This window comes from Dendrobates tinctorius, unplaced genomic scaffold, assembly GCF_039654945.1.
Source record: "Dendrobates tinctorius isolate UK_male_01 unplaced genomic scaffold, ASM3965494v1 ptg000057l, whole genome shotgun sequence".
NCBI lineage: Eukaryota > Metazoa > Chordata > Amphibia > Anura > Dendrobatidae > Dendrobates > Dendrobates tinctorius.
The window spans coordinates 22,103,831-22,113,548 of NW_027361725.1; the positions used below are offsets into that span (position 1 = coordinate 22,103,831).

General features: G+C 41.8%; 1 long non-coding RNA gene across 1 annotated transcript in view; it reads right to left on the reverse strand.

Annotated features, from left to right (window-relative positions):
• LOC141092039 (uncharacterized) overlaps positions 1-1,762 on the reverse strand; it is an 83,620-nt gene extending 81,858 nt beyond the window's left edge. The window contains exon 1 of the long non-coding RNA XR_012232667.1: positions 1,638-1,762. This is a non-coding gene — a long non-coding RNA (uncharacterized lncRNA). The remainder of the gene's footprint in view (positions 1-1,637) is intronic.
• Between the last annotated feature and the right edge of the window lie 7,956 nt (positions 1,763-9,718).

The following is a 9,718-nucleotide window of genomic DNA, read 5'->3' on the forward strand; positions in this document are numbered from 1 at the left end:
GGGACATGATTGGAGACACGGGGGCTGGATGAAAGACATGGGGGCATGATTGGAGACACGGAGACAGGCTTGGAGACACAGGGGCAGGATTGGAGACACTGGGGCAGGATTGGAGACACTCGGGGCATGATTGGAGAAACTGGGGGCGTGATTGCAAACACTGGGGGCAGGATTGGAGACACGGGGGTATGATTGGAAACATGGGGGCAGGATTGGAGATGCAGGGGCAGGACTGGAGACACTGGGGAAGGATTGGAGACACTGGGGTAGGATTGATGACACAGGGGGCAGGATTGGAGACACAGGGGGAAAGATGAAAGACACAGGGGGCAGGATTGCAGACAAAAGGGCATGATTGGAGACAATGGGGGCATGCTCAGAGACACTGGGGGCATGATTGGAGACACGGGGCAGAATGGAGACATGGGGGCAGGATGAAAGACATGGGGGCAGGATTGGAGACACAGGGGGCAGGATTGGAGACACAGGGGGCAGGATTGAAGACACTGGGGGCAGGATTGGAGATACAGGGGCAGGATTGGAGACACGGGGCAGGATGGAGACATTGTGCGGGATGGAGACAGATGGGGCAGTATCATGGGGCAGGATTGGAGACATGGGGCAGGATGAAAGACATGGGGGTAGGATTGGAGACACGGGGCAGGATTGAGACATGGTGTAGGATTAACAAGTATATTGTGGCACTACTGCGTTGGTGCACAAAAGAAGGTTCCCACACCAGTGTAAATAATGAAAGAAATTTTTGGCACTCAACTTGTCGCAAAGTGAAGATTTTATTTGCAGTCTCAAATTTAGACGTTTCGGCTTATACAAACAAGCCTTCATCAGTATGCTGCAAATCAGATACAGGTATAGAATACAAGTCTAATGCTACATAATGTACAATCAATAAGGTTCAAACATCAAGTAAATACCAAAATAAATATTCAAAAAAGTGCAATAGTGATGGGAGGGATGGGTTGAGGTATGAGGGATTAGGGGAAAAAAAGGAAAAAAGCGGAAGTATTGTAACCTACCCAGACTGCTCTCTTGGAAAGATTTGCAATGTATCTAGAGTAAACAGTATATTTATGTAAGATAATCGTATCAATTGTGTAGATGAGAAAGCGTAAACTAATCTTATATTCGTTACTACTCACTTAATATCTAGTCACCACTATATTGATGGTGGGGATAGTGCGATCCTTATTAAAGATTATCCTTGCGTTTATCTTGAAAAGATATAATGAAATAAAGTAAAAACAAAGAAAAATGTCCACAAAAAAGTGCTGCCATATGGTTGCACCTTGATAAAGTGCTAAGTGTATATAAGATACCAACCGGCAATAATTTGTGGCTGGACTAGCAGGAAGTAATTCCATAAGAGGTCTGTAGATCAAAACAAAGGATGAGAGGAATTCACTCAATATGCTCAGAAATACATAATCATCATATCCCATATGTACCCACTCACTTGGTGTTAAGCCTGTTATCGCTTAGGACTCAATGCTGCATAGGATCAGGTATGTCACTCTGAGTGATGTAGCTGTATGGGACGATATATATAGTGCATGAGGGGTTAAGTCTCCCTGTAAACTATTCACATGCCTGAATGCACGCAGAGGAGATGTGCTTACCGTTAGTGGGTGGCGGCGTAATGTGTCCTGGAAAACGCGGTATTCACCGCTTGTAGCCTGGGTGTACAAGGCCCATGATGTGATTGCTAAATAGGCGGTGTGCGGGACAGCCTCAGATTGACTGGGCTGCGTCACCGGAAGTGACGTTGCCGCCCCTGTGAACATGAGATCAGGCATAAAGAAATAGAGGGGCGTGTTGTGGGAGGTAACGCTGGACTGCACAGCGATTAACCATGTGTGTAACAGCTTTCATGCTGTCAGGGTTCCTATATTGAGAGGGAGCTTGTAGGAGGAAGAGAAGAGGGAACGCTCATGTATCAATCAGATTGAGTGGAGGCTATGTGTGAAAGACATGAACTGTGTATGAAATAATGGTGAATAAATGGTAAATAACTAATAAATTAGTCATTGGGGATGATATGAAAGTGTCACACATGTATTGTACAATGATTAAACCAGTGGTGAAGGGGAATAAATTAAAGCTTCCTGTTACAAAGTGAGGAGGGATATATCTATTAATATTATAGAAATAAAGGACCCAATTGAGTACAGGAATCAAAAGGTAGTCTAGATATGCTGATAAGTAAAAGAATTAGCTTGAAGGAGGCAGGGAGGGAGAGTCCGAGGGAGAAACAAGGACAATCGGTGACAATTGCGTGTAGTTCAAAATCGACGACTCTGTAAAATTAAGAAAATATGTTAGTAATCCTGTAATGATAACATGACTCATTGACAAAAATAATAACCATCTAATTTCTACAAAATTGTGAAGAAGTATAGTCTTAGACCCATCATATGAAAGATAATAAATCATACTCTCTATTGAGACCTCTCGGTGTGAGAGTTTGTAATTCATGTATCCAGAAGGCCTCTCTTCTTTTCAAGAGTTGGATACGATTACCACCCCTCCGAGGAAAGGGTACGTGCTCAATAACACAAAATTTCAATTGAGGGATGGTGTGCCCAGCTGTAATAAAATGATATGGTAGGGGTAATAGTGTATTGCCACACCTGATTGTGGATTTATGCTTACTTATGCGGTCCCTGATAGACTGGGTGGTTTCACCAATGTACAAAAGACCGCAAGGGCATTTGATCAGGTATATCACATGCGATGTGTCGCAAGTGGAGTAGTCTTTAATTTTGTACCGTTTACCAGAGTGTGGGTGGTGAAAATAATCCCCTTTTAATACATTGCTGCATTGATTGCAATGAAGGCACGGATAAGTCCCTGTTTTGGGTGTGGAAAGAAATCTTTGTGTTGTTGACCTCACTCCTGGGCCTATATCTGCTTTAATCAGGGTGTCCCTAATGTTTCTGGGGCGTTTATAGCATGGTAGAAAGTTATGCTGAAATTCTGTGACCTCTGGATGAGCCTCCTTAAGGATGCCCCAATGTCTCCGTATGGAACGGTGTAAGATCTGTACATACGGGTGATATGTATGAACGAAGGGTAGGCGTCCTGAGACTCCACTGCGGTTTGGGGCCGGGGGTTGTCGTGCTTGATCAAGTAAACTTGAAGGATAGCCCCTCGAGCGAAATTTCTTATGCATCTCATTTAACCTAATATGGCTAACTAACGGATCAGAAACAATCCGTTCAACCCTCTTGAATTGTGATATTGGTATGGATTTTTTGGTGGAGGGAGGGTGTAAGCTCTTGTAGAGCAACAGACTATTCCGGTCTGTGGTTTTGATGTGTAGGTCAGTGCTCAAATGTCCCTCCACACTCTTGATAACTTTAGTGTCCAAGAAACTCACCACCTGTAAATCCCTAGTCATGGTAAAGGCTAGACCTGGCCAGGCCATATTCAATTTATTATAGAATATGTCTAATGTATCAGCCGACCCTGTCCAAATGCAAAAAATGTCATCTATAAATCTTTTCCATAGTCTACAGTGGGTTTTAAAAAGAGGGTCAGAGTAGACAATATCCTCTTCAAATGTTGCCATAAATGTATTTGCATAAGGGGGCGCGACATTGGACCCCATCGCAGTCCCCTTGGTCTGTAGATAGAATGTATCGCCAAAGAGGAAATAATTTCTGGTGAGAACGAGGGTCAATAATTCAATACAGAAGTCAATCATATCTCTATCCAACTCAGATCTCAGTAAGCTTCTCTTTACGCAATCAATCCCCAATTCATGTGGAATTGATGTGTATAAATCTTTTACATCAAAGGAGACTAGAAAAGAGTCCCCAGGGACAGGACCCAAATTTCGTAGAGTTTTAAGAAAATCCCCTGTGTCTAATAGAAAAGAAGCTGCTTGTCTAGTGAGAGGGGTTAGAATTTTTTCCAAAAGTATTGATAGTGGTGATAAAATGGAATCTGTTGACGCCACTATGGGTCGGCCCGGAGGACACTCCAATCTCTTATGGATTTTAGGAAGGATGTAAAATACTGGAGTGATGGGATCTGTTTTGATCAAAAAGTCACGTGTCTTAATATCAATTATGCCTCGTGTAGTGTAATCTGTGACTACAGAATATATGCAGTCCCTGATACTCCTCATTGGATCATGAGGAAGGACTGCATAAACAGAGCTGTCATTTAATTGGCGCAACACTTCATGCATGTAATCCTGTTTGTCCATTACAACTATTGCTCCCCCTTTATCAGCAGGTTTAATGATGATATTGTGATCTTGACGAAGTGCCTCCAAAGCCTGGAAGTCCACCGTGTCAAGATTGGGGGAGACGTGAAGATCGCCTCTCTCAATGCCTTGACGTAATTTTAGGAATGCCTTATCGATAAATTCAATAAAAGATTCGACCGCATGCGAGGCCGATGGTGGCCGATAGGTGCTCTTGTTACGGAGTCCCAAGCGATCAATTGAAATAAGGCATGGAGTCATGGGTTGAGGTCTGGGTATCTCCTTGTCCTTATTTGCAAAATGAACCAGTAGTCTGATGCGGCGGTAGAATCGCTGCAGATCCATGTCCATTTGAAATGTACTAAATTTGAAAGAAGGGCAGTAGGACAAACCCCTCTGGAGCAGATTATTTTCTGCTATGCTAAGGGACCTGGAGGAGATGTTGACCACTAGGGATTCCATACCTGGGATCTCATTATCCTGTTCGTATCTGGATCTCTTCCTCCGTTGGCTGCGGCGAACTCTCTTCTGCGTGGACGTCTTCTTCGCTGGTCTAAAAAATACGAGGAGCGGTATTCTCTTCTATCGGTTTCAGAACCCGATGTAGATGGATCATTCGAGGATTGTTGCTCAAGCCTAGAGGAGGTGGAACGAGAGGTAATGTTATAGCGCCAGTGATAAACCCTATTGTTATTGTAGTCATCTGTGTCCCGTTGGAACTTAATCCTCTTTCTCTGTTCGGTGTCTCGTTTATGTTGGTCAATAATCCCTTTAAGTTTATCCTTAAGGGTGGTGAGTTCTTCGGATGTACTAGAAGAAGCCAATTGTGACTCTATATTTTTTATATTGTCACGGCTCTTGTTAATGGATGTCTGCAGGTACTCGACAGTAAGAGTCATCAAATCAAAGGAGCATTTGTTTAATATCTGCTCGAATTTCTGGCAGAAGTCAGCGGAATCACTAAAAAGTGTCGGCCTTAACGGGACCCGTAGTCCTCTTGGAATGCGTTGGACTCGGAGATACTCTGATAGTGTTGCACAGTGTAGCTCAAGATTCGTCTGGTGTCTTAATTCACGCTCAAGGTCTTTCCCTCTCGTCTCCTTGGGTGGGACTTTGAGAAAATCACTAGAAAAACTAAGCTTGGACAAAATTGCATTAGTTTCTTCTTGGTTGTATGAGAAGGTAAGGGAGGACATAGTAGCCAGCGGCACACGTAAGGGTGAGTAAATCAACAAGTATATCGTGGCACTACTGCGTTGGTGCACAAAAGAAGGTTCCCACACCAGTGTAAATAATGAAAGAAATTTTTGGCACTCAACTTGTCGCAAAGTGAAGATTTTATTTGCAGTCTCAAATTTAGACGTTTCGGCTTATACAAACAAGCCTTCATCAGTATGCTGCAAATCAGATACAGGTATAGAATACAAGTCAAATGCTACATAATGTACAATCAATAAGGTTCAAACATCAAGTAAATACCAAAATAAATATTCAAAAAAGTGCAATAGTGATGGGAGGGATGGGTTGAGGTATGAGGGATTAGGGAAAAAAAGGAAAAAAGCGGAAGTATTGTAACCTACCCAGACTGCTCTCTTGGAAAGATTTGCAATGTATCTAGAGTAAACAGTATATTTATGTAAGATAATCGTATCAATTGTGTAGATGAGAAAGCGTAAACTAATCTTATATTCGTTACTACTCACTTAATATCTAGTCACCACTATATTGATAGTGGGGATAGTGCGATCCTTATTAAAGATTATCCTTGCGTTTATCTTGAAAAGATATAATGAAATAAAGTAAAAAGATAAACGCAAGGATAATCTTTAATAAGGATCGCACTATCCCCACCATCAATATAGTGGTGACTAAATATTAAGCACTTGTAAGGAGAGCTTTAAACTAGAACAACATGGGAAGGGAAGCAAAAGACCAGAAAAAGCCATACACCTGACAAATGCTACTGAGAACTCTGCTATTAGAAGTGGAAAGGAAGAACAAAGACGAAAGAATCTAATTAAAAAAAATATTGGAGAAAGAGAAACCAATCACAAACTAAAATGTTTCTATACTAATGCACAAAGCATGGGCAACAAACAAGGAGAATTGGAACTACTAACACAGGAAAAGAAATATGATGTCATTGGAATCACTGAAACTTGGTGGGACAATACACATGATTGGAATACAAAACTAGAAGGATACAACTTATTTGCAAGAAACAGACTTGATAAACGAGGAGGGGGTGTCGCATTGTATGTTAGAAATGCGTATATCTGCACAGAGATTGAAGCTTCAGAGACTGGGAGTTCTGTGGAAACTGTTTGGGTAAGAATACAAGGACAGAACAATGGAAAGGACACCATTGTAGGCATTTACTACAGGCCGCCTGTGCAAGCTGAAGATATGGATGAACTCTTTATGCATCAAATGGCCAAGTTCTCCAAAAAATATGACATAGTTGTCATGGGAGATTTCAACTATCCAGACATTTGTTGGGAATCTCTCTCAGGCAAAACTAACAGGTCAAGGAAATTCTTATCCTCTCTTGCTGACAACTTTATCTTCCAAAAGGTAAAGGAGAAAACAAGGGGAACTGCTACCTTGGATCTAATCCTTATAAACAGGGAGGAAATGGTTGAGGAGGTAACAGTGGCTGGGACCCTAGGAGGTAGCGACCATGCTATTTTAGAATTTTGGATAACTAGAGGCGGAAGACCTGTGAAGACTCAGACGTCAAGGTTAGATTTCAGAAAGGCAGATTTTAAGGGATTCAGAAAGAGAATTGGAGGGATCCAATGGCTGGATATCCTTAAAGACAAAAATGTCCAGGAAGGATGGGAAATCTTGAAAAATGAAATTCTCAAAGCACAGTTGTTAACAATTCCGAAAAGAGGGAAGAATAGGAAGCATTTAAGGAAACCAGGATGGATGAACACAGAACCTAAGCACATGCTAAAAAGGAAGCAAAAAATGATTATAAAATGAAAAGAAGGAGGCATATCTAAAGAAGAATATAATGCTGTCTGCAGAACCTGCAAGGCACAAATCAGATTACTAAAGCTGAAAATGAATTGAGGCTTGCAAGAGATGTCAAAAGCAATAATAAAGGATTTTGGGGATATGTCAAAAGTAAAAGAAAAGTCAAAGATGCTATAGGATTTTTACAGGATGAAAATGATGAAATGGTAAGACAGGATGTTGAGAAGGCTGAACTTTTAAATTCCTATTTTGCATCTGTTTTCTCTCAGAAAGGAAATGTAACATCAACTGTTATTCACTGTCCTATTAAGGGAATAGAAGAATCCAGGATATCTATAAACAGAAAGATAGTGAGGAAACACTTAGCTAACCTAAATGTATTCAAGTCTCCAGGTCCAGATGAATTACACCCCAGAGTACTGAAGGAGATAGCAGAAGAAATTTTTGAACCCCTCTCCATAATCTTTGAAAATTCTTGGAGAACAGGAGAAGTGCCAGAAGACTGGAGAAGAGCAAATGTTGTTCCTATCTTCAAAAAGGGGAAGAAGGTGGACCCAGGCAACTATAGGCCGGTGAGTCTGACTTCTATACCAGGAAAGATCTTTGAACAAATTATTAAACAACATGTATGTCAATACCTGGATAAGAATGAAGTGATTAAACAGAGTCAGCATGGGTTTGTAACTAATAAGTCATGTCAGACTAATTTAATTTCCTTCTATGATGGTATTACTGATTGGGTGGATCAAGGAAATGCTGTAGATATAGTATATCTTGACTTCAGCAAAGCATTTGACAAAGTCTCTCATACAATCCTTATTGAAAAAATGACTAAGTATGGAATGGACAAGGCAACTGTTAGGTGGATTCATAACTGGCTTAGTGATCGGACCCAAAGAGTGGTCGTAAATGGCTGCACATCCAGTTGGAAGAATGTCTCAAGTGGGGTACCACAGGGCTCTGTCCTGGGCCCTGTATTGTTCAACATCTTTATCAACGATTTAGATGAAGGAATTGAGGGTAAACTGATTAAATTTGCTGATGACACAAAGCTAGGAGGGATAGCTAATACTAGAGAAGAGAGAGAGAGGATTCAAAAAGATTTAAATAAACTGGAGAAGTGGGCAGCAACTAACAGAATGGTTTTTAACAGGGAGAAATGCAAAGTACTACATCTGGGCAATAAAAATGAAAAAAGCATATATAGAATGGGAGGAATAGGGCTAAGTGACAGCACATGTGAAAAAGACTTGGGTATACTAATAGATCACAGACTGAATATGAGTCAACAGTGTGATGCAGCAGCAAAAAAGGCAAATGCAATTCTAGGATGTATTAACAGAAGCATACAGTCTAGATCACGTGAAGTAATTATTTCCCTCTACTCCTCTTTGGTCAGACCTAGTGTTGAGCATTCCGATACCGCAAGTATCGGGTATCGGCCGATACTTGCTGTATCGGAATTCCGATACCGACTTCCGATATTTTTTCAATATCGGAATTCGGCATCGGAATCGGAAGTTCAAAGTTGATTGACAGACTGACGTCATCATGATGCGCGGTGTGTGCGCATCATGATGCGCCGTCATTTCGGGCCTTCCGGGGGTCTCTGCCGGCCTGCCGGGGGGCTGTGTGGACTGCCCGGGGTCTGTACCGGCCTGCCGGGGGGCTGTGCCGGCCTGCCGGTGGTCTGTGCACCCCGTGGGGGTCTGTACCGGCCTGCCGGGGGGCTGTGCCGGCCCGCCGGGGGGCTGTGCACCCTGTGGGGGTCTGTACCGGCCTGCCGGGGGGCTGTGCCGGCCTGCCGGGGGGCTGTGCTGATGTCCGGGGGTCTGTGCAAGCATCGTTCGATGGGACTACAAGTCCCATCGGGCGATGCCTGCTACCATGACAGTGATTGACACATTAGCCAATGATGGGACAGTAGTAGTCCCATCATCCGGCTAATGTGTTAAATGTTAAAAAAAAAAAAAAAATACTACATACATACTACATACATACTACATGCTACATACATACTACATGCATGCTATATACATGCTACATGCATGCTACATACATACTACATGCATACTACATACATACTACATACATACTACATGCTACATACATACTACATATATACTACATGCATGCTACATACATACTACATACATACTACATATATACTACATGCATGCTACATACATACTACATATATACTACATGCATACTACATACATACTGCATGCTACATGCATGCTACATACATACTACATACATACTACATGCTACATACATACCACATATATACTACATACATGCTACATACATACTACATACATACTACATGCATGCTACATACATACTACATGCATGCTACATACATACTACATGCTACATACATACCACATACATACTACATACATACTACATACATACTACATACATACTACATGCTACATACATACTACATATATACTACATGCATGCTACATACATGCTACATACATACTACATATATAC